The sequence below is a fragment of the Melanotaenia boesemani genome, chromosome 13, assembly GCF_017639745.1.
Source record: "Melanotaenia boesemani isolate fMelBoe1 chromosome 13, fMelBoe1.pri, whole genome shotgun sequence".
NCBI classification, from domain to species: Eukaryota; Metazoa; Chordata; class Actinopteri; order Atheriniformes; family Melanotaeniidae; genus Melanotaenia; species Melanotaenia boesemani.
Window position 1 is genome coordinate 2,633,094 of NC_055694.1, and position 23,749 is coordinate 2,656,842.

The 23,749-nt window shown below is 37.4% G+C and overlaps 1 protein-coding gene and 2 long non-coding RNA genes across 6 annotated transcripts in view; 2 read left to right on the forward strand and 1 right to left on the reverse strand.

Annotated features, from left to right (window-relative positions):
* The window catches only part of LOC121651846 (paired box protein Pax-7-like), a 57,257-nt gene that overhangs the window by 2,176 nt on the left and 31,332 nt on the right, over window positions 1-23,749 (forward strand). The gene's annotated exons all lie outside the window — the stretch shown is intronic.
* On the forward strand, window positions 208-8,024 carry LOC121651849. The gene is made up of 3 exons (XR_006012509.1): window positions 208-217; window positions 3,538-3,540; window positions 7,925-8,024. It is a non-coding gene; the product is annotated as an uncharacterized LOC121651849 (long non-coding RNA).
* Window positions 3,604-23,699, reverse strand: LOC121651850. Its single transcript, XR_006012510.1, has 3 exons — window positions 23,686-23,699; window positions 16,130-16,137; window positions 3,604-3,687 (listed from the first exon to the last, which is right to left on the reverse strand). It is a non-coding gene; the product is annotated as an uncharacterized LOC121651850 (long non-coding RNA).

Here is a 23,749-nt window from a genome sequence, read left to right on the forward strand (position 1 = left end):
TGTGTGGACGTCAAATGCGCCACAAAACGTTTTCACAACTGAGTGGAAGCATTAATTCAAATAAAAATAATGATGTCAGAATAAACCCGTTAAAATAACATCTTTTTTGTTCTGAACCTTTTATGCACCAAAACTTTGTTTAAGTTTTTTCTGACACAGACTGGCTTCCTCCTTCATCCTTCCTCCTTTACATGCTCCTCCAAAGATCAGGTAGAGCGTCTTCCTCTCATCCAGGCCTGGCATTTGATAATTTGAGGACTGAGCCTATTACAACTGGTAATGAAAGTGGTGTCTGATGAATAGGCGTTTGTGTTGGAGATGGGTGTAATAGCTCAAAGGCATGGTAAGAAATATATTTATCCCCTATCAGCCCTCACTCTCACAGTTCCAGGCACATGCGTTCTGTTCAAGGGCTTTAAAGCAGATTAAATTGAGCCTTTTATTTCTTTTCACTTTCATCTCCCAGTGGCTCACTACATGGTGTGAGGCCCACAGCGGAAAATTCATGAGATTTAAGGTTTCTTTACCCCGATGTAGAATTTCACTTGTTTTTTTTTCCTCTCTTTTTCTAAGAGATTTCTGGTGGCATGCTGCAGAGACAGGCTGCATTTAAGGATGAATGAAAGAAGCTTCATCTTTATACCACTTTCAAACAAATGCAACTCAAAGTTAGAAGAGAAACTATTACATATATATATATATATATATATATATATATATATATATATATATATATATATATATATATATATATAAAATTTACAGATAGATAGATATCTATGTATATATATATATTGTTTTAATGTCTAAGATTATTTCTTAAATTCTATAAATGTATATACATTTTATCATATATATGATAAAAATAATCTTGGACATTAAAATTTTATATATATATATATATATATATATATATATATATATATATATATATATATATATATATATATATATATATATATAAAATTTACATATAGATAGATATCTATGTATATATGTATATACATATTGTTTTAATGTCTAAGATTATTTCTTAAATTCTATAAATGTATATACATTTTATCACATATATGATAAAAATAATCTTAGACATTAAAATTTTATATATATATAAATAGATAGATATGAATAGATTTTCCCCTGAACTCTTTGTGTTTTTATCAGAGAAAAACCTGAAGAAGATGTGTGTATAGAGAAAATAACTTTATGGAGATTTTCATGAATAAACTGTAGGGGGTTGAATGTTCAGTGAAAATTCCTTTATAAAAATTAGGATTTAAAAACGACACGTGTCCAGTTGTGATGTTTAACCAGAGTGATGGTGAGGCCAGAAGCAGCTTCAATCCTGGACTCCAGCTTGATGGAAAGAAAAAAAAGAGGAATGGAGGTGATGAAAAGCTGCTTTACAGAGAGCAGGCAGTGGGAAGTTGTAGCTATTAATAATAATTTTCCCCGGGCATCTACTCGTTACTGCGCGCCATCTTCACTTTCTCTCAGCTATTTTCAGGTTGAAATTGAGGGAGACCCAAATGTTGGCAGGAGATAACACAATCATCACAGCCTCGGTCCGGGGCTGTGCATCAGTTTATTAAACTGGGATTAACCTTCCCTTCCTCCCCCGCTGGCTTGCACCAAAAAAAAAAAAAAAAAATCACATTTCTAAAGGATATGTTAAAAACTACAATGTTCTGGGAGCCGACACAGAAACAGAAGATTTGCATCGACATAAACAATAACATCATCATCATCATGTTATATTCTGCATTTAAATGCACTTATCTCATATAATACAGTAAAAATGTTAAATTTCTAAAATAGTTGAGATAAAAAAAACATGATGAACATTTGGAGCATTTTTACTCTGTAATTATGTCTAAAATATAAACTGCAGAATTCAAGAATTTATAAAATTCAGTAAAAATAATTTCTAATGAGTAAATGAGTCTTCATCACGAAGCCTGTTTAACTTCTGCCTCGTGTGTTAAACGGTTCAGACTTTCCACGACTACCAGGGCTGCATGTAAAATCCTGTCTCTACAGACAGCTGAGACAGGTGAGATCAGGTGTCAGAATCCAGATGTGTGTTCCTGTGTCAGAGTAAACTCACCTGGAACACAGTAGAACGAATGTCTGATGAGCCACTGTGCAGAAGTAGGAGCTAAAACAGTGAACCTGAGTAGTTTTACAGATGTTATAACACAGGTGTGTCCACGTGGAACCACCATATTTATCTTGTATCTCAGGTACCAGACTGGAAAACTAATTCTATTTCACTAATTATGTCGAAGAAGTTAAAGAAAACCAACAATAACTCATCTCACGCCGACAGTAATAAATTATTTATTTATGTTTTACAAACATAAAATATTTATTCAGCTAATTTCTGAGCCGTCGCTGTCCAGCAGCGTCCCGACGCTGAGAAGCTGCCTCATAACGTTTTCTAACAGGAAGCACCGCGTCACATGCTAGCGAGGGGATGTAAACACACCAGGCATTTTAAACGAGAGAGGGTCCGAACAAGAGATAAGACACGAGTCAAGATAAGACTTTTACTGGCTGGAGAGAGCTCAGAGCAGAGGTGGATGCTGGGTGAGCCGTCGATAGGGGGCGAGGTGTCTTTAAGACATATTTTACAGCTGCAGAGAGAAGTTTGGGAGGAATAATGAAATGTCCCTGAATGAAGCAGGAAGTTGGTATGGGATGAACTGATGTCCCTGAACGCAGCAGGAAGTTGGTGTGGGATGAACTGATGTCCCTGAATGCAGCAGGAAGTTGGTGTGGACATGGGATAAACTTATGTCCCTGAACGCAGCAGGAAGTTGATTTGGAGGTGGGATGAACTGGTGTTCCTGAACACAGCAGAAAAGTGGTGTGGACGTGGGATGAACTGATGTTCCTGAACGCAGCAGAAAGTTGGTGTGGTTGTGAAATGACCTGATGTCCCAGAACGCAGCAGGAAGTTGGTGTGGACGTGGGATGAACTGATGTCCCTGAACGCAGCAGGAAGGTGGTGTGGACGTGGGATGAACTGATGTTCCTGAACGCAGCAGGAAGGTGGTGTGGACGTGGGATGAACTGATGTCCCTGAACGCAGCAGGAAGGTGGTGTGGACGTGGGATGAACTGATGTCCCTGAACGCAGCAGGAAGTTGGTGTGGACGTGGGATGAACTGATGTCCCTGAACGCAGCAGGAAGTTGGTGTGGACGTGGGATGAACTGATGTCCCTGAACGCAGCAGGAAGGTGGTGTGGATGTGGGATGAACTGATGTCCTTGAATTCAGCAGGAAGGTGGTGTGGACGTGGGATGAACTGATGTCCCTGAACGCAGCAGAAAGGTGGTGTGGAGGTGGGATGAACTGATGTTCCTGAACGCAGCAGGAAGGTGGTGTGGACGTGGGATGAACTGATGTCCCTGAACGCAGCAGGAAGGTGGTGTGGACGTGGGATGAACTGATGTCCCTGAACGCAGCAGGAAGTTGGTGTGGGTTGAACTAATGTTCCTGAATGTAGCAGAAAGTTGGTGTGGTTGTGGGAAGTGGGTGTGGATGTGGAATGAACTGATGTCCTTCAACACAGCAGGAAGGTGGTGTAGATGTGGGATAAACTTCTGTCCTTGAACGCAGCAAGAAGGTGGTGTGGACGTGGGATGAACTGATGTCCCTGAATGCAGCAGGACGTTTTGTGGACTGGTTTTAGCTGAAATAAAATCAGAACACCGGCCTCTCCGTTCCGCTGCAGCAGCTGCCTGATAACTGGTTTTATACTCAGGAATGAGCAGGAACTGGACAGCAGTCACATGACACCAACATTAACTGTAAATCCTTCATCATCATCATCAAAGTGCTTTATATAAAACATTAAAAGCATCACAGCGGCGTGCAGGAAGCAATAAGAAACACATTAAAAACAAAGGTCAATATGATGATCAAACATGTTTAGCTGAGAACTGGAGGAGCTGGAGAGCATCCGGAAGATGTGAGATGTTTTTATGACATTTTAGTTTGTATGATTGGAAAATAGACATGACATTATAGCTTATTTCTAATCTTTTACTTCTAACTGAAATCCTTAAAAACTTTATTATGTCAAATAAATCCCATTTAAAAGGGTAAATATAAAAGTTCTGGGTAATTTTAACTATCACTAAGCTCCTGAAGTAAAAGAAAAAATGCACAGTTACATTCAATGGCGTCCAATTTGCTGTTGCACCAACCCCTCCCACCACCTTATTTCCATTGATTCATCATGTTTATATTGATTTTTATTTACACAAAAAACATTCACCCCTTAGGATAAACGACGCATTTTCCTTTCCATCTGCCGTCCCAGGGCAGGCAACACGAGTCCAGGCAACATCCCCCTGCAATAAAACTCATCCTATAAACCCACTCCTCTCTTTCATTCCCTGTCTCATAGATTTATTTATTTATTTTAAATTTAACAATTAATAATAAAATAAAATAAAATTCTAACCCCAACAACGTCCATGCATTAATGCTGACAGCACATTAATTCAACCAGTTTGCTCTCTAACATTCACTTGTTTTGTATTAATAACAACTAGATTAATTAATAAAGTTTATTTGAACATAATGACTAAATAGAAAAACAAAAAAGGAAAAAAAAAAACACATAAAAGCTTAAAAAAAGGAGTGGATGGAAGCTTAAATCTATTGATCCCACCCCAGTATGTTAAATTTTCATTATATCATAATCATATTCGTTATTGATAAAAACTAGTCGTTATTAATAGTAGAACAATAATGATAATAACAATACTCAGTATTTAAAGTATATCCTTTAACATACATGTTTGCCATGAAACTATATAATAATAACGTCAGTAACCGTGTTTATAATCTATAAGTTTACAATAATTCATGGAGTTATGCAGTAAAACTAATGATGCTATAACAGGGCTGTAAAGTAGAAACAATAACAATAATAGAAATAATATTCAGTGTTTATATTAGTGCATGTTAGGAGTAGCAAACATCACCTTCCTCATCTTAATGTAATGATTTAAATATGCAGATATTTGACATTATGCTCCTCCTTTACGTTCTTCTACACCCAGATATGTCACCCTGTCCAACAGAAAACGATGCATCAGGGATATTTCCTCCAGACGTTGGTGGGTTGGTCTGCAGCCTGGATGCAGACCTGAGGACGGCGTTGACTCGCCCTGTTTTAGACGTTTGGAGCAGGGGAGGAGAAAGTAGGTGAGGAAAGAGGGAAGCTGCTGCAGAGAAAGCAGAGAGCTTAGAAGCTTTGATCCTCTTGGTGCTTTTGCTTATCAGAAACATTCACAGTGACACCGCCACAATAAGAGTTCATCATGTGCGCGTGGTGCCAGCGCTGCTTTCAGGCTTCTTATTTGTCTGCGTCTGTCTGGACCTCCTGGTCAGACCAGCAGCTTCTCACTGGTTTGTTTTTTCCAGGTCAAATCTCTGCACCTTATCGTTCACAGTCTCCACGTAGCAGAGAAACGACTCATATGTTAATAAAAACAAATGTTCCTACAGTTTATTACCGTAAGCCATCAGCCTCATTAAGGCCTCTCTTGCCTTTCGCGAAGCAAAGAGGCTAATGGTTGGATCAGGCTGGCAGGGATGGCTTTAGATCCCTGGAAACTGGGTCACAGTGGAGGCACAGGGAAGCAGGATAAATTAAGCAAAGCAAGATACAGGCAAAAATGACAGACAGCAAAATTCAACCCCAAACATTTAATGATTAGACATATAATTATTGCTTATTAAGCCAAATAATGGAGCAATATTAGACATTTTATCAGAATAATCTGGACTTTTCTTTAAGATTTTGTTGATTAATATCATGAAAACTTACCAATAAACGAAGGAGAAGCTGCTAATTATTAGATTTTTCCTCAATATCTCCCATTATTTGGGTTTGTACTGATTTTTTTACTGAATTTATTTTTAACATTACACAAACCAAACAAACGTCCCTTTATTTGTTTCTTGAACTTGGAGCTTTTCAGTGGCGCCTTTGAGAAAACAAACATCTAAAAGGGGAGTTGCTGAACTGGAGTGAGAGCTTTTTAAAGCGGAGAATAGCAGCCCACTTCTTTGCCACGCAGAGTTCAGTAGCCATCCCTTAATCCCGCTTTCATTGTGCCGACAAATGCCAAGAATCTTGTCTGGCGACCCAATGGGAAGCTGATCGGCCAACAAAAGAGCAACGGTGCACAAAGAGCAAACAGGCAAAATGGGGCTGGGGAGTCAGAAGCCTCTGGCATCCCATCAACAGCCCATTTGTAAAGGAGCCACACAGGACAACAGCAAACAGAGAAACCACAACACATCCTACAAACAATATGGCAACAACAAATCTAATGTCAGCTCTTTGGTTGGTCTTTAATTGAGCTCTTGTTGAGCACAACCTCCAGAGCTGCTAAGGCATGCAGCGTTTTTAATTTTAGTTTTCAACAATTATCAGACGAGCTTTTAAAGGAAAAATGGGGGGTTGCTTGATTGGTTTGTTACTCGGCTCTGACGGGAGAATCTGCTCTAATCCAACCGGTTCGACCCGTCCTGAGAGTCGTCACGTACGTTTGCTGCAGCATCAAACGCTGATGCCACTCAGATTAATCCTCACATCCATCTCCTCCCCGCCCACCTCTCCCTTACACACAAACAAAACGAGCTGTCACTTAAATAAATAGTGGAAACGAGATCATCTGCTAACGCTTAACTCCCAGCAGATTACATCAGGATGGACGTTTCTTTGCCTTTTAACATGTGAAAAAACACAATATAGTTTTTAATCCTTGGGAGGAGGGTGAAGAGCTGAGAAAACCGAGAATAAAAAATGACCCCACGCATTCCCCTGCAGGCCAACAACATTATTATTATTATTATTATTATTATTATTATTATTGTTGTTGTTGTTATCATTAATATTATCATTAATATTATTATTATTAACAACAATAAATAAATAAATAGCCAGATTATCAGAGATATGTTTTATTATGTGGGTGTAGTTTTAAAAAGGAGAATCTTTAAAAAGGGATGAATAAAAATAAAGTGTGAAAGGAAAGCTGAGGTGTGCATAACTGATTATCATATTAGTGGTGACTGAACACAAAGTGAGTTGCGTTTGGGAAATGGTTGTAGGAATTATTTTAGGGGGTAAATGTGACTCTGAAATCCTGTTTTAAATTTCCATAGAGAGTCTGCGCAGCTGGATGGCTTATTCATGGTTCTCCTCATCAGTCCATGAAGGAAATCATATTCACCAAACTCAACCATCCTGTGTAATTGGCTAGAAAATGACCTTAAATATACAGAGATTAGTGGGGCATAAAAGCCCAGCGTTGTGGGGGTGGATGGGGTTGGAGGGGTGGGGGGTTGTAGAATAAAATCTATATGTTATAAAAGTGGATTAATGGCCTTTTTCTGTCACTGCATTAACCTCATTTGAACCCACCGTCTTTAAACATCATCTTTAAAGAGTTTATTCCTTTATTTCTGTTTAGTGCAGCAACATTAGTTTAATTTCACAGGTTCACTTTGCACTTTTATGTCTTCCAGTATTTTCTTTAAGCTCTTTAATATTTACACACAGAGGAAAAAAAATATTTTTCTTTGGACAGACATTAGTTTTCTAGCTTTACGCCAGTGGTAGAGATGACTTAGGAAGGTTTATTTCAACATTTCCTAAAATAAAATTCATTCTAGTGACCAAAAAAATAGCCAAAAACTAGCCAAAGTAGTTTATACAAACATAAAAGCAGTAAAACAACAGCTGATATATAAAAACAATTAAAATAATAAATCATATTAATTAAAAAAAAGTAAAATCCAACATATTAAACTAATTTTAAAACCGTCCATTTTCTATTCTGATTAGTCCAATTCAGGGTCGCAGGAAGCTGGAGTCTATCCCAGAGGGTGAGAGGCAGGTAGACCTGGAAAGGCCTGGACAGGTAGACCTGGATGGGTAGACCTGGACAGGTAGACCTGGACTGGCCTGGACGGGTAGACCTGGACGGATCGCCAGTCCATCACCGGAATTAAAAGCCAAAGAGAAAGAATATTTTTTAAGAGGTGATTTAAAAGTTAAAGAGTTAAATTCTGATATAACAGACAGAAAACTGTTTTTCTTTTTTTTTTTAAATTAGGCTTTTAAGTGAAATCCAACAATTTTATTTTCTTGTAATAAACCACATGCAAAATAATCTAAGGCAACAGTTTAGAAAATAATTCCTATGTGGATGTTTTTTTTTTTTAACTAAAAAACATAAATAAATCCAGAGCTGCACAGAGGTTGTCATATTTTATACAGCAGGATTTTTAGAAAGGTTTTCATTATTTGAACCTCAGAAACTTATTAAACACGATACGTTTTACTGAAGTTTCTCTGGAGAATTATTTAGGTTAAAATAAAGTAATGAGAACTGTTTAATGTAAATATTAGATTAAAAATAAAAAAACTAAGCTAAACATGCTTTATTAATCAAATCTTTATTTACTAAAACACACAGCAATTTTTAAACATATGACAGAAATTTATAAATAAATTAAAATGTATTTTTTAAAAAGAGAAGAGCAGACTTTGTGATTTGTGGTGTAATCTGAGCCTGATGGCCTTGTGATTCCCTGGTTTCAGTTTGCATTGCATTATGGGAAACAACAATGTCCATCATCACATTCAGGCTCTCCAGTAAGTGTAAATAATTTTTCAGGCCAGATGTCGTCTTAGCTTCATTTCTGTAACGTTTAACAGTGAAACTTGTGTCTGGGATCGTGTTACTGGAGCATATTTTATTAAATATCCTTTAATATTTTCTTATTATGGGACCAGATTGCAGCTAAAATGAAGCCTGTGTGTGTTTGCAGACATACTGCAGATAAAACCTGTTTATGGTTATAAATTAATACATTTCCAAATACAAATTTATGCTTTTCATGGACTTGATCATAGTTCCTGATATTGGTAAGAATAAATGAGAAATTAATTTGATTTGACTGTTTTTAAAAAGCCTCACTGTAACCCATAAAGGCCCGACCCATGATAAAATGGTAAGAAAAACCCAATTTTTTTTATATATGAGGTCTTTATTTGGCCTTTTAACAAAATGTGACAAAAAAAAAACATTTTTTGGGGGGTTATCTACCATTTATTACCATGTAGTTTAAAAATATTATAATGCAGTTTTCTGCTTCTGGGTATCTATTAGGGGACAGAAAACAAGTATCAGATTGTGTTCAACAGGATTTTAAGCAAAGTTTATACCATAAATTGAAGCAAAATGTCTCAGAAACTGTATGTGATAAATATCTCACATCAGGTTTTTATGTGTTAAACTAGTTGGTTTTAATTTTTTTGCTGTCAGAGTTGCTGCAGAGGACAAATAAATGCACCGAAGTCTGCTTCTGATAAAGAAGCAGGAAAAAAGGAGGGTAGTCTGTTATTTTGTGGCTGCATTTAGCATTGAAGGAGTTGATGAACTCCTCCAGGTTTCTTTTAAAGAAAGGAAACAATATGAACCAAAGGCTTGAGGCGAGCAGGCTGACAGTTTATAAAGTGGCGGCCATTGTGGCCTAAAGGCAGATGCTTGAATACCTCTGAATAGACTCCCTCAAAGTGACACGATTGGACCAGACAACAGCTAAACGCTGAAAGGAAAGCTTCTCCGCAGATCGGCATTTGCAGTGTTCCTGCTTTCAATGCATTTGCAGCTAAACTGGGAAATGCTGCTGCAGTCCAGGTCTGGTTTTGTAACTGCTGTCGGGTGCAAATAAAACTCAGAACCCCGCAGTCAATCCAAGCAGCAGGTGTTGGGAACGTAATGTTTCCCAAAGATTTCATGCTGTTAAACCAAAACACCAGATATTTTCTCTTTATTATCAAATGTAATAAAGTTAAATACCAACCATCACAGGTTTGTTTGCATGCTGTGGCTTCAGGATGTTACACCCCAACACACACGTTTTAATAAACTAATGTAATAAGTTTTAATAATAACTTTCAGTACTCCATTCAGCATTATAACTGTCACAGAAACTTGGATTAAGAATGAAACAGGATCAGAAGATTTTGAACTAGATGGTTACGAATTTAATTATATAAATAGGAGAAACCAAAATGGAGGAGGAGTGGCAATATATGTGGAAAATGGTTTAAAATATAAAGTTATTGAAAATATGACTGAAAATGTGGATGAATTACTTGAGTGTATAACAATAGAAATCTGTCTGGAAAAAATGAAGAATATATTGGTCAGCTGTATATATAGATCACCTGGTTCAAATATTGATGTATTCAAGGATTGGATGGAAAGCATGTTTACAAAAGCAATAATACAAAAAGTACTGTACATTTGTGGTGATCTTAACATTGATCTGTTGAATCCAAGGAAGCATAAAGGGACGGAAGATTTTATAAACTTGATGTTTAGCATAGGGTTGTATCCAACAATCACCAAACCAAGCAGGATCACATCCCACTGTGCAACTCTAATAGACAACATATTTACAAACACACTGGAAAACAATACAGAAAGCGGACTTTTTCTAACAGACATCAGTGACCATTTACCTGTTTTTGCCTTGCATGATTATAACTGCAGAAAGAAAGAGAATGTTAATAAATGTAGATATTTTAGATTAAAAACTGAAGAAGCCATGATTGCATTAAAAACTGATTTATCATTACAGAACTGGGATATCATCTATGAAGAAAAAGATACCAATAAAGCATATGAGAAGTTTTTAGAAATATTTAAATTGTTATATAATAAAAATTGTCCTGTAAAAACATGTAGGTATACAGATAGACATAAAAACAGTCCGTGGATCACAAAGGGGCTGCAAAAAGCATGTAAGAAGAAAAACAAGTTATATAGGATATTTCTAAAAAAGAGGACATTAGAAGCTGAAGAAAAATATAAGAAATATAAAAATAAACTAACTAATATCACGAAGAATTGTAAGAAAGAATATTATGATAAACTATTAGAAAAAAATAAAAATAACATTAAAGGTTTATGGAATATTCTAAATGGCATTGTGAGAAGAAGTTCCAAAAATATAAATTACCCAGAATACTACACTGTTGAGGACAGGACTATTCATAATATGGTTGATGTGGCGAATGGTTTTAACCATTTTTTTGTAACGGTGGGATCAGAATTAGCCAAAAAAATAAAGGAACCAGATTCAGTTGAAATGGGAGATGTAGAGTATATGGTGGAGAGAAATCCAAGTACAATTTTTTTGGAAGCACTTGATGAAAGAGAAATAATTAAAATAGTAGGAAATTGTAAAAATAAAACCTCAACAGACTGGAACGATATTGATATGACAACAGTGAAGACTGTAATTAATGAAATTGTAAAACCATTCACCTACATCTGTAACTTGTCTCTTCAATCAGGTACATTTCCCAATTCAATGAAACTGGCTAAAGTAATTCCATTGTTTAAAAATGGAGATAAACATCATTTTACCAATTACAGACCTGTTTCTCTTCTCCCGCAATTTGCCAAGATTCTTGAAAAACTATTTGCAGAGAGACTGAATAAATTCATAGAAAAACATAACTTACTTTCAGAAACCCAGTATGGATTTAGAAAGGACAGATCAACATCACTGGCACTGATGGAATTAACTGAAGAAATCACTGACTGTATTGATAATAAAAAAATAGCTGTGGGAGTATTTTTAGATCTCAAGAAGGCCTTCGATACCATAGATCACAACATATTGTTAAGTAAACTGGAGAGGTATGGGATAAGGGGGGTGGGGCTGAGATGGGTAATGAGCTATTTAAAGGACAGGAAACAGTTTGTTCAACTTGGGGAACATAAATCAAAGTGTATGGATATTACATGTGGGGTGCCGCAGGGGTCAGTGTTGGGTCCAAAACTATTCATCATCTACATCAATGATATATGTAAAGTATCAGAGTTACTTAAAGTTATTTTATTTGCAGATGACACAAGTGTTTTTCATTCTGGGGATAATTTGCAGCAGATTTTGGGGGAGATGACAAAAGAAATAAACAAATTGAAACTGTGGTTTGATAAAAATAAATTATCCTTAAATTTGAGTAAAACAAAGATTATAATATTCGGACATAAATTTATTGATTCACATGTAGAACTCATAATTGACAATATGAAAATAGAAAAAGTAAATGAAATTAAATTTCTTGGTGTACTTCTGGACCACAAAATCTGCTGGAAGCCACATGTAAGCCACATAAGAACAAAACTAGCAAAATGCACTGCAATATTTAGGAAAAGTAGTCACATGTTGGATCAGAAATCATTGCATATTCTCTATTCTTCATTGTTTTTACCATATTTAACATACTGTGTGGAAGTCTGGGGAAATACCTATAAAAGCACCCTACAGCCGATATGCACAATGCAAAAAAGAGCAATAAGGGCAATAAACAAAACAGGATTTAGGGAACATACTAACCAACTTTTTATTAGATCACATGCAATGAAATTTATGGATTTGATTAAATTTAAAACTACTCAAATAATGTATAAAGCAAGGAATAGATTATTACCAAGAAACATTCTGGACAGATTCACCGATAGGGAAGGGGGTTACAATCTAAGGGGAGATCTAAATTTTAAAAAACATAAAGTAAGAACAACACTGAAAAGTATGTGCATATCAAACTGTGGGGTGAATTTTTGGAATAGCTTGGATGATAGGTTAAAACAGAGCCTAAACATAAATATATTTAAAAAAAGGTATAAGGAATTAATTCTAGTAACATACATGGAAGAGGAGGGATAAACATAGCTATACTGTATTATATATGAGGTGATATATTATTATGTGATAAACTGGTAGTCTGAATATGTATGTGTGTATACAAATATATATGGAAGAGAAATTATTTTATGTGTTATATGTCAATAAAAGTGGATGCATAGTAAAAGTTATATTGATAAGAATATTGGTAATATGTAAACATATAACGTCACAACAAAAGATGACTAGGAAGGGGTGGGAGTAACAAAAAGTGTATACTTCTTCCCACTCCTTTTTCGAACCTGTTAACATTTTGATTTGTACAAGCAATGTGTTTTGGTTTTCTAAAGAATAGTTTTCTCTTGTTTTGAAACATATTTTTATTTTATATTTTTTATTTTTTGTTCGAAATAAATTTGTTCATTCATTCATTCATTCATTCATTCATTCATTCATTCATTCATTCAACTTTGACTTTCCTCATGATTTCCTCTAGAGAAGTCTACAGAGAAATAATAAAAATCAATTCAGATTAATCCACAAGTTGGTCAAAAAGCACTAAAAAACAAACAATTTCCACTGTGTAATTTCCACACAATTAATTCAAGATGTTAACTGAACACATCTAATGTCTGTTGGTCAAATGTAATCAGATTACATCCGATCCGTTTATTCTCTTTGCATTAAATCTAAATGTTTTATTTAAGCAAACCAAATTTCTTTGAATTCATCTCTAAAAGTTTAACAGAAATCAACGCTTGTGTCTGAAATTATTCCAGCGTTGATGTGTTCATGCATAAATACTTCCTGGATTACTCGTAGATAGCGCCGGGGTGGACAAGCTGGGCCTGGAGGGCTGCAGTCCTGCAGGTTTTGGAGGTTTCCCTGTTTAGCTGAAATTCTTTTACTGCAGAGATAAACGTAAAAACTGTGTGATTATTAAAGTAAGTTTCTCTCAGTCTAACAGCATTTTGTTTAGAGTTGATCTCTGTTCCTGAATGGAGCTGTAGGTACCAACGATGTCATAATTTAAATTACATTTAAAATGTAATAAAGCAAATAATGTAATAACTTGCCAGTAATGTGATAAAAGGTCTGAGCCATTGGTTGGTTAAGTGTCCTAACATGAAATAAACCCTGAAAAACAAGCTGCCAATAGCAGTCATAGCCACAATCATTTTCTAGTTTTATTTTTTTCTCATGTGTGTTAGATTTTTTATTTTCTTTCTACCTGCCACATGGACTGCAGATAGAAATTACACAGAGCATCTTTTCCCTGTGTATTCTTTGTCCCTGACAAATAAACCAAATAGAATAAAATAAAATCCTGCAGGATGCTGGTCTGGTGTTGGTGATCCGTGGTGTAGCTCATGCCTTCTAATAAACAGGCTGCACATCGTTTACATGCACAGCTACAACATTTCCATCTTATTTTAACATCTGCCGGCTTATTTAATTGTGTAACTTGTGTTTCTGGAACTGTGCACCATTTAAGATGTACTGTTAGCACCTGTGTGGCGTTACCCTGTGAAAGTGGGGTTTACCAACAGGTGACAACATTCAGCAACATGCAACAGCAAAGTTTAATATGAAAGATTTTATAGAGACTGGAGTTACTGCATGTTTCCTGTTTTCCCTTCAGGTATTTAAACCAGAATGGTGAAAGTCCAAAAGCTCTTATAAAGAGGTGGCATGGCATGCACCATGTGTAGATACTTTGAAGGGGTGTTGTAACAGAGACCTATAAATGGAGCCAATATGAATATTTTATTATATTTTATTGATGAGCTGATGTGCACATCCATGTTTCATGTCGGGTTTTGCATTATTGTAAAGTGAATTTAAATGAATGGTGGTTTGTCTTGTTGAGGGGCTTAAAGCTGCAGTGGAAGCTCATTGTGCAGCTTGGGCCTGGAAGGGCAGCAAATATCAGTGTTTAACATGACATTGTGTTTCCTCCTAAAAGACACTTTTATAGTTTTGTTCAAGTTTTTTTCTTTTTTTTTTAAACCGTTTTCTACATACTTATGCATTTTGCACCACCACTCTTGTCACTAGTTGTGTAGTTGTGGCTCTTGTTTATTATCCTGCTATTGCAGCACTTTTAGTTTCATCAAATGATTCCTAAATTTCTACACCCGCCTTCCTCCTGCCTCGACATCCTGCATTAGGTCCTTCTTCCTCACCACTTCAGGGCAGTAGGATCTGGCTATTTCAAATGTTATATGCACAATACAAAATGCTGCATACATGTAAATAGATGTACACAGACACACCAACCCTGAACAAAACACATTGCACCTCTAGTTAACAATTTTCAGGGTACTATATCCTTAATGTTATGTGAAGGAGTGAATGTGTTTAACCTGAAGGCTTAAAGGAATCTAGTAGCAAACCTTTTATCAGAACTGCATGTATGATATCATAAAAGGGAAGAGATTTAATTTACAATATTTTGTCAAGAAGTCACCTTTTCTCCATTCAAAGATCACCTAACATGTGGTTTAAAGCAAAAGGATTTATTTTCCTGGAGAATCAAATGCAATATATTGGCTATACTTTCCTCAGTACAAGTTAGGAGGAAGGTCATGAGGGGTGTTGGATGAAGCAGCTGACAGGTTTCAAACATCTGTATGGGTTTGTATGGTTCCTGTGTTGAAGGATGCTGACATCTGGGCTTCAGCAAACTGAGTCTCCCCTCTCAAATCTTAGCAGGAATCAAGCAGTTTATTTTGTTCAGCATCTCTCAGCCAGGAGGTTATAAAAAACATTTACTGCTCATTTTCAGCCTCTGTTAGGCCTGGCGATGTCATACTGTTGGCAGGACATAGAATAGTGATATCTGTGTTTCAGACCTACTTAGAAATTGGTGGTGAACATCAACACCACCAACAGCAAATCCAAAAAGCCAATATCATTTCATGGTACTTATAAACATAAGATACTCCATTTTTAGTTCTTTATCCCATCTATCCTGGAAAATCTAGTGTGATTTATTTATTTTCTGGGCTAGCAGAAAGCTGTACGAATAGATTCTCAGCTTCTACTGGAAACCAGATCACTTATCCACTGTCTCTGTGCTGCTGTTCACCCTCATATCCAACAGCTACTTTAATCCATTAAACCTGTGGGACAGATAACTCGACCCAGTGTCACTTCAGATAAACACTAAAAAAACAGCTTTGTGCATAAAGTAATATGTTAAAGTACTATTTCTTCTAATAGCCGGCTCGAGGGTACTTTACAGTATCTTTGCTGTCAGGTGATCCGTTATTGACGACAGACTGGGATTAATCAATCTAAATTATTTATAGGAGTCAATTTTAACTGTTAAATTATATAAAATAGCACAAATGGCATAAGTCACTGATGTATGTAGTAACACTGAACTTACTGTTATTGCTAACTGATCCAGTGATTAGCACAACATAATGCTATCTGTAGATGCTAACAGTAAAATCTCTGCTAACCTCACATCCTCTACCACTAAACTGGTCAAATGCTGTTCATTTTATAAGAGAGTTATTTAGTGGTTTCCAGGTAGAATTACTCAGTTTGTGTTTGAACGCCTGGCCGAGTGTAGCTTAGCAGAGTTAGCTGCTAATGCTAGCACCCGCTGCAGTGATACTGCATACCTTGAGTTCAGCAGCTAAATGCTTTGTATTGAGGTAATAAGGCTCAAAGCGCTTTAGTAGAGGAGGTAAACGTGATTGAGATGCAGTATGATAGTTTGTGCACAAACACCAAGCTTAAGAGGTTCTGAAGACTATTTTTATAATAACTGTGTTCATACAAGCTAATTAAAAAAGAATAGCCTAGCTAAAGAAACTAACAGCTTGCTTTGAATCTGGTCTTCAATTCAGTCTCTCATCCTAAAGATATAAGGGGCGATGGGCAGCACACTTTACACACACAGCATGTCTAACCAATCACGATGTCATTTGGGCCAAAATAATAAAATACTGTCAGAGGTTATAACTGCTTTAACTTTTTTCCAATCATTTGAAGTGTGTTAGCTTTTCTGTCAACTATAATCATTTGAAGTAAGATATAAGATGTAATATCACGTATTATTTACATACGAGGCTTAAAAAAGTCTAGGTGCAACTGAAACATGCTAAAGGAAAATGTGCCATCGACAGAGATGAAAGGCTCACCTTTTCCTCCATCTCTTATAGACTCGTCAGGCTGCTTTTCACTGCCTTTGACCAAAATCTGTAAAGCTGGGAAACAAGCACAAATCACTTCATTTTCTTTGCACTGCTCTGATTTTTAATCTACTTTCTTCCACAAAAAGATTATACCACCAGTCTTAAAAACTTTCTGCAATTGCTTTACTTAAGCCTGCAGCTGTCCACTGAGGGCTTTGCTGTGTCAAGTATATCTTAAGAATGCCTCTTATTATTATATTTGCTCCCAGCTCTAATCTCTATCAGTATTTATATTGACAGTGGGCAATTTTTGTTTATGGCTATTTTTTATCTTCTAAAAAAGACACATGCATTGCAGTGCCTGGGGTGGAAAGGAGATAAAGACTTTGCATTATTAGCAGTTTGCTAAGACATAATGCTCCGATAAAGCTAGCATCTTTTGTGGGCTGGATTGAGTTCAGTGCCAGTTCTGCGTAGTTTGTGCTCCTATAGCTTTCAGTGAGACCATATGTTTCTGGATGCACTCAAGTATTTTCTTTTGCAGAGAACAACTACATTTGCAATCTTTCAAGTCACTTTTTTCTAGCAGAGACTAGTTTTTAAATCTGTTGGCAAATATTTTAACTCACAACTTAAAAACTGCCTACACTGCACACGCTCCATGCATGCTTACTATACACTTTTTATTCATTTATTGTGACTAAATACTATTGTGCTGAAGCTGAATTGGAACAAAGACAGGAACAATGCTGATGTGTGTGAATGGGAGCGTGTGCAGAGGCAGCGATGGCGTTGCAGGCCTCGTCTCTGCTTCGCCTCTGTTTGCCTCTTCTGTGCCAGTATTCCAGGCCTTTGTTGACAGGGTGGGTCCTGATGCCAACTGGCAGATTTATTTTACTTTCTTTTGTGTTCTCTGAATAATTTTTTAAACATTTTTGGCTTGGCACTCAAATAGTTGATGCAAACATAACAACCTGAAAGTCAAATCCAAGTCAGTCCAGCATACATTAAAAGGTGGATATTACAGGAAACCTGGTTGCAAAATAAATCATTAAAACATTTAGGAGCAACTTCACATTGTTCATCCACAGAAAACATTTTCAGTTTCACATTATCTTGACTGAATGATTAGCATGTGCTGCTAATTATTACTGTTCATTGACCTCCCCATCTCCCTGCTCCACCCATGTACGGAAGCTCACGCCTCCATTTGTAAATTCAAAATATTAAGAAACTATTTCATAATTATTTAAAGTCATGATAATGAGCTTTAAAGTCAGACAAAAAGTCATATATTAATTTAATCTCATAATGACGTTTTATCTCATTATTTTAACTTTTTATCCAATGATTAAAACAAAATCTCATAACTGACTTTATATCTAATAATTATGACTTCATATATAATTGTGACAAAATTTCATAACTATGACTTTTTATTTCATAATCATAACTAAATCTCCTCATTTTTACTTTTTATGTAATAATTCTGATAAAACCTTATAATTATAACTTTTAATCTCGTATTTTTTACTTCTCTCTTATATTATGTGCTACTTTGGCTATATTTTAATTTGCCAGTGGGGGGAGTGGGCTTCCATACTTAGTGCCATTTGACCTCTTTAATTCGTAAATATGCAGCAGTACTCCGCATGGCTGACTCTCTCTGGATGTGTTTACTGAAGTCTTGCCGAGGGTGACGAGGCTGCTTGTGCCCTTTCACGGCCAGCGCCCCCCTGAGGGGTCTGCCTCGCCGGGAGGCCTCTGTTGTTTAAGATGAGCCCACTTTGTATGACCAGCTAACCAGAAAGAGGCCTGTAAAGAGCCTTCAGAGCCATGACAAGATGCGTAAAAGATCCACTGCCAGCACCCCTCCACCTTATTCTGCCCTCATCTATTCACACACACCTCCACCCAAAGCTGCTCTCCATGGGAATCAGTAGATGTGATTGTAGTTCCACTTCTGGGAGTTTGTTCTCTCTCTCTCTGTTTGCGTAGTCTGCTGAGAGAGAAGAAGAGAAACACAAATTAATGACAACAATGTCAGATATTTCTACATGGAGACTAAAGAGCAATGAAAAAGTGTGCAATGCATCATGGGATAGGGATGGCTAAAGGTCACCAAGCTAGCTCTGACTTTAAACTTTATCAAAAGGAAAGTTTGAAGCTTCTTTATTTTATTTGACCTTTATTTTACCAGGTAAAATGCTAACATGACCTGGTCAGGAGGCTCAAGTTGAGAGAAAAAGACAAACAAAGCAAAAACTGTGATCCTCTGAAAAACAAGCATGTCGATTAACGGACATGAAAATGACAAGAGTAAGAAGAAAATGTGTCACAGTAGAATTAACAGGGAAGGAGAAAAAGGTGTGCATGCAGGAGTGATAAGGGATGATTATCAGGAGCAATGATCAGTTTAATCTGTTGCAGTTTAAAGGGTGAGAGACGTCATTGTGAGTTTAAGGGCATTTTGTAAATAGTCCAGTTTGCTGCAGCAAAATGAAAGGATTTAGAATAGTAGAGAAATAAAGAAATGCATCTATTCACTTGACCTGGTGCGATATGTAAGATAACAAGATGTTAGGTGGTGTCAGGCTGAGGATTGTTTTATAGAGAAAGTGAAGCCAGTGATGGAGCCACGGAGCATGTGTGTGTGGGGGGGTCGACCCACCGATCTGTAAAGATTATAGTGGTGAGCGTGAGAGGGTGCGTTAGCGGCAAAGTGAATAGATACGAGATGAGAAGTTTGTAGGTTACTGAGAGCAGCGTTTGATGCCATTTTGTAGATGATGTCACCGTATTTTCGTCTTGATGAAGCATTTCTCTGAGTCGGTAAATGAAGCTTTATTGCAGGAAAAAGCTGATCTAGCTTTGACTTTTATCTGAAGGTTGGTGATGTGTGGAAAAAAGATGAATCCAGAAATATTTCTAAGTTATACGGTTTTACTTTCTGAGGCCAGACCGGGAGCTGGTTCTACGGAGGATGGGCTGATAACTGAATAATCGATTTTCTTCTCTGTTCAGTCAGGTGTTCCCATTATGTCCACACCTGCAAACGAGCTGAAACCTGACTCCCAAAGTTGGTGGTCTGGAGGTCTGGGATTTTCTTGCTATGCAGCACCAGTTAGGGGTACAACAATGCATCATCGATTCAGTCATCAACAACCAGCAGCATCAATACAGACTTTAAATATCGAGCCATTTGAACCACAGACTCATGAAACTGGTTCAGTTGGGTCCTGTGGACAGGTCTTTGCAGCCCACTTTACTCTGTGCAGGTGTTTGCTCTTCAGGTCTGTCCTCCCACAGCAGAGCTGTAATCATGTAGACTGGATGTGAAATGAAGGAGTTCATCAGTCCATGTAGCCGTGGTAAGAACCTGAACAGCAGTAGCTCTGCGCTGGCTTTGGAGGTCAGCAGCATGCGGATACCCTGGATGGAGGGAGATGAAGTTAGAAAGGCTGGAGGATCAGCGGAGGAAGAGGAGGAGGGTCACCTCTTCTCTCCAGCTGGTAATGGAAAGTGGAGATTATGGTAATGAGCCAGACGCCTACAGCCGATAGAGGGGCTAAACCTGGACTTCATCTTTGTCTCTGCTAGATCCCTCGACTGGCGTGCCATCTCTTATCACAAACACACACCCTGTTCCTCAAAAACAAACAAACAAACAAATCTAACAGTCCAGTTCGAACCGAACCCAGGATTTCGTTGTTGGGTTAAAACGGGACATAGTTTTAACTTAATAACAGCTGAACCTGGACAGTATCCTCCCTGCAGACCCATTTTCCTCTTTTATTACCTCACAGCTTAGAATTTACAAGGATCTGCACTAACTGTCAAAGGAAAAGACAAAATGTGAGTAAAAACCTAAAAGAAATGTGTGCGTATGGCACCAGAAGACGCTAGCTAGAGACGCTAGTCATCGTATGACTGCTCGGTGATGCGTCGCCAGCTGAGCGATATGAGGCCTGCAGGGTGGAAACTGTGGCTTCTGCTGGAGAATACCAACAACACTGGACCAAACTTTGACCAAGACAAGGGGATAAAGACTGACACAACTCCGGAGAGCTGTGTGAAACTAATTAGGGGTCATTCTGAAAATCATATTAGTTCCAGCGCCTGCTTTCAGTTTAGATGAATAGACTCTGACCACTTGAACAAAGCTTTGGAAACAGCCGATGAATTTATTAGAGCAAAACAATGTCGTCCTCACATCATATCCTGTTGTAGCTTGTCCTCTTTCTGATGAGGGGTTATTTTTCCCACTGTTTGCTCGTCATTGAACGCACCACTTCAGCCAGAGTGACTCTGTTTTCCTGATAAAATACCTGAAATATAATTTTCTCTGTATTGTTTTTACACTGTTCGGAGTGTATCAGCACATGGATCAATGGCATATTGTAGATATTGATTAAACATTGACAGAGTAATCACCTATAAGACATTCTTTATAAAGAACAAGTGGAATTATTTCAATTTTCTTTTTTTAAATCAATTAAACATGGCAAAGCAAGTTTGTTTGTATAGTGCATTTCATACATAAAAAAGTAAAATGTGAAGCTATAATATATAACAGGGAGGTTATAAAGTCCTGGACGGCCCTGGATTGATCTTGGCCCCTTACTCCCTTATAACAAAGCTTTTGTCAGAAATCCTGGAGTCATTTTTGATTAAAGCCTTTTTATTTGATAAACAGCTTCTTCCAGCCTAGAATCCTCTCTGAGGTCAAGCCTTTTCTTTCCATCTCTGACTTGGAGAAGTTTAGTTTAGTTTATTTGCCATTTGCAGAAGGAAACCACATTGGAAAACAACAGTTGCAAGAAACACAAAGTGCATTGTCACATTTAACAGACAAACCACAAGCCTAAGAATACAACACACAGACACATCCTAAAACGCTTAATACTAAGAACAATAAAAACACTAAATCACTAAAAAAAAACACTGTATAAAACACTGTATAAATAAATAGCAGTAAAAGTAACTTAAACAGTAAAATGTATGTCTGAAACATTTCAGAGTACATTGTTCAAAGTCATGACAGCTTGTGAAAAAAGAAAGTTAATTATGTCAAGTCTTATTGTAAAAGTCTGTACTCAGGTGTGTGTCGGTCCCTTTGTTTTATTTTATTTGACTGATGTATTTGATGGACACATTAGACATTACTGTAAATGTACCAGAGTTAGCCAAATGGCTATTTTTCATCTGCAGTCCCTGGAAGAGATAAAAGTACATACAAAGTACTAATGACAGTAAACAGTCTAAAATTTAACAAACCACAACGCTACCAACAGAATTCACTGTCTCGGCTGCAGCTGTTCACCGCGCCATCAAACAAGTCCAGAACGCAGAGTTTGAAGGCTGGAAAGTTGCGTAATGCATCTTTAAGACCTCAGACCAGTTCAAATGTTTCAAACCAGTTTGAAAACCCATTTTTATTCTCCTGCTTTCAAACCATTTTTCAAACCATGTTTACGCTTGTTGGTACATATTATTATAGTGCTTTATAAATAAAGTTGACTTGACTTGACGTGATTCTGGTATTGATCTGTGTTTTCATCATGGATCGATGCTATTGGCTGGTTAATCATTGAATCTATGTATCATGACACATGTAGTGTATTAACTGTATATTGCTAGAGACGGAAGATTCTTCCTTCTCTACAGTAAATAAAATGATCAATTCTAAAATACAAAGAGGAGAAATGATGTTACTGCTTTGGGTGATTCAAAGGGAAAAAAAACAAAAAAAATCAGCAAGCCTCAGGGCCATTTTTTTTTTTTTAGGCGGAGGCCAAATTTATGCAAAATGGACTCACAAAGACTGTGAGGAAGAGTCAGAGATATGGGGCTCATTTCACTTACTTCCCTCTCCTGCTCCCACCTCTGCCCCTCTCTCTCCTGCCCTAAATCCTGCAGCTTCTGGAGAGAAAACAAATAGAGTCCATCCTTTCGCAGCAGCACCCCGGGGACTCTGAGGTGCCTTTTGGAAACTGATCCCAGCCCACTGCAACAGCCTCAAGTGTTGTCACGCTGCATTAGAGCAAAATTGCTTTGCAACAATCCCCCAACCCCATCTGTCCACCAACCTACCAGCAAAAAGAAAAAAACAAGCCATACAGTGTGTGTTGAGGCTTTCTGATGTGCAAGTTTCTAAATATGTTTGTTTTCTTAGGAATACAAATCTTCGCAGGGAGTAAATTTTAAAAGAATTGATTTAATTAATGCAACAGCTTGTCCTGCGGCCACGTGTAATCCGGTGAGAATTCTCTAGTGGCAGCTTTCGAAAGGGGGGGTGGCTCGGGGAACACAAAGAGATATTCTCCCTGAGATTCTTCCAGTGGCCTGTAATAGGAGCTGCACACTAATCCCATAATTCCTTGTTTAATTAAACTACAGAGCAGACCCTGTAGTTGTCTAAAGCAGTTTGATGGCTCTCAAACAGGAGCATCTTCTGCACACAAAGCAGTCCAGATGGATTCATGCAGACGAATCCATGGCCTGTGGACAGTGTCCACGCTGAACTAATGGTCACATTTTAGAAGGGCGTCTGTGTTGTGTCTGTAAGGAGAGAACCCTGACGGGGTTGTTTGATGATGGAGTGGTAAGCTGTTTCTGCTCTCCGATTCGGTCCCTCTTTTAATGCCGAGTCAAATCCAGCTGCATAACTGCTGGCCTGTTTTCTCACTGTGCAGCAGTTTAATGTCTCCACAAGACTTTTTTCACAGGTCAAATCTTTTCTCCTGACTCTTTGTTGGCAACCTGACTGATTTTGCATTCAAACCCTGACTGTCTTTAAATGTGCTTTGCTCCTATTAGTGTAATCTGTTCTATTCTATTGCTGCATACATTCA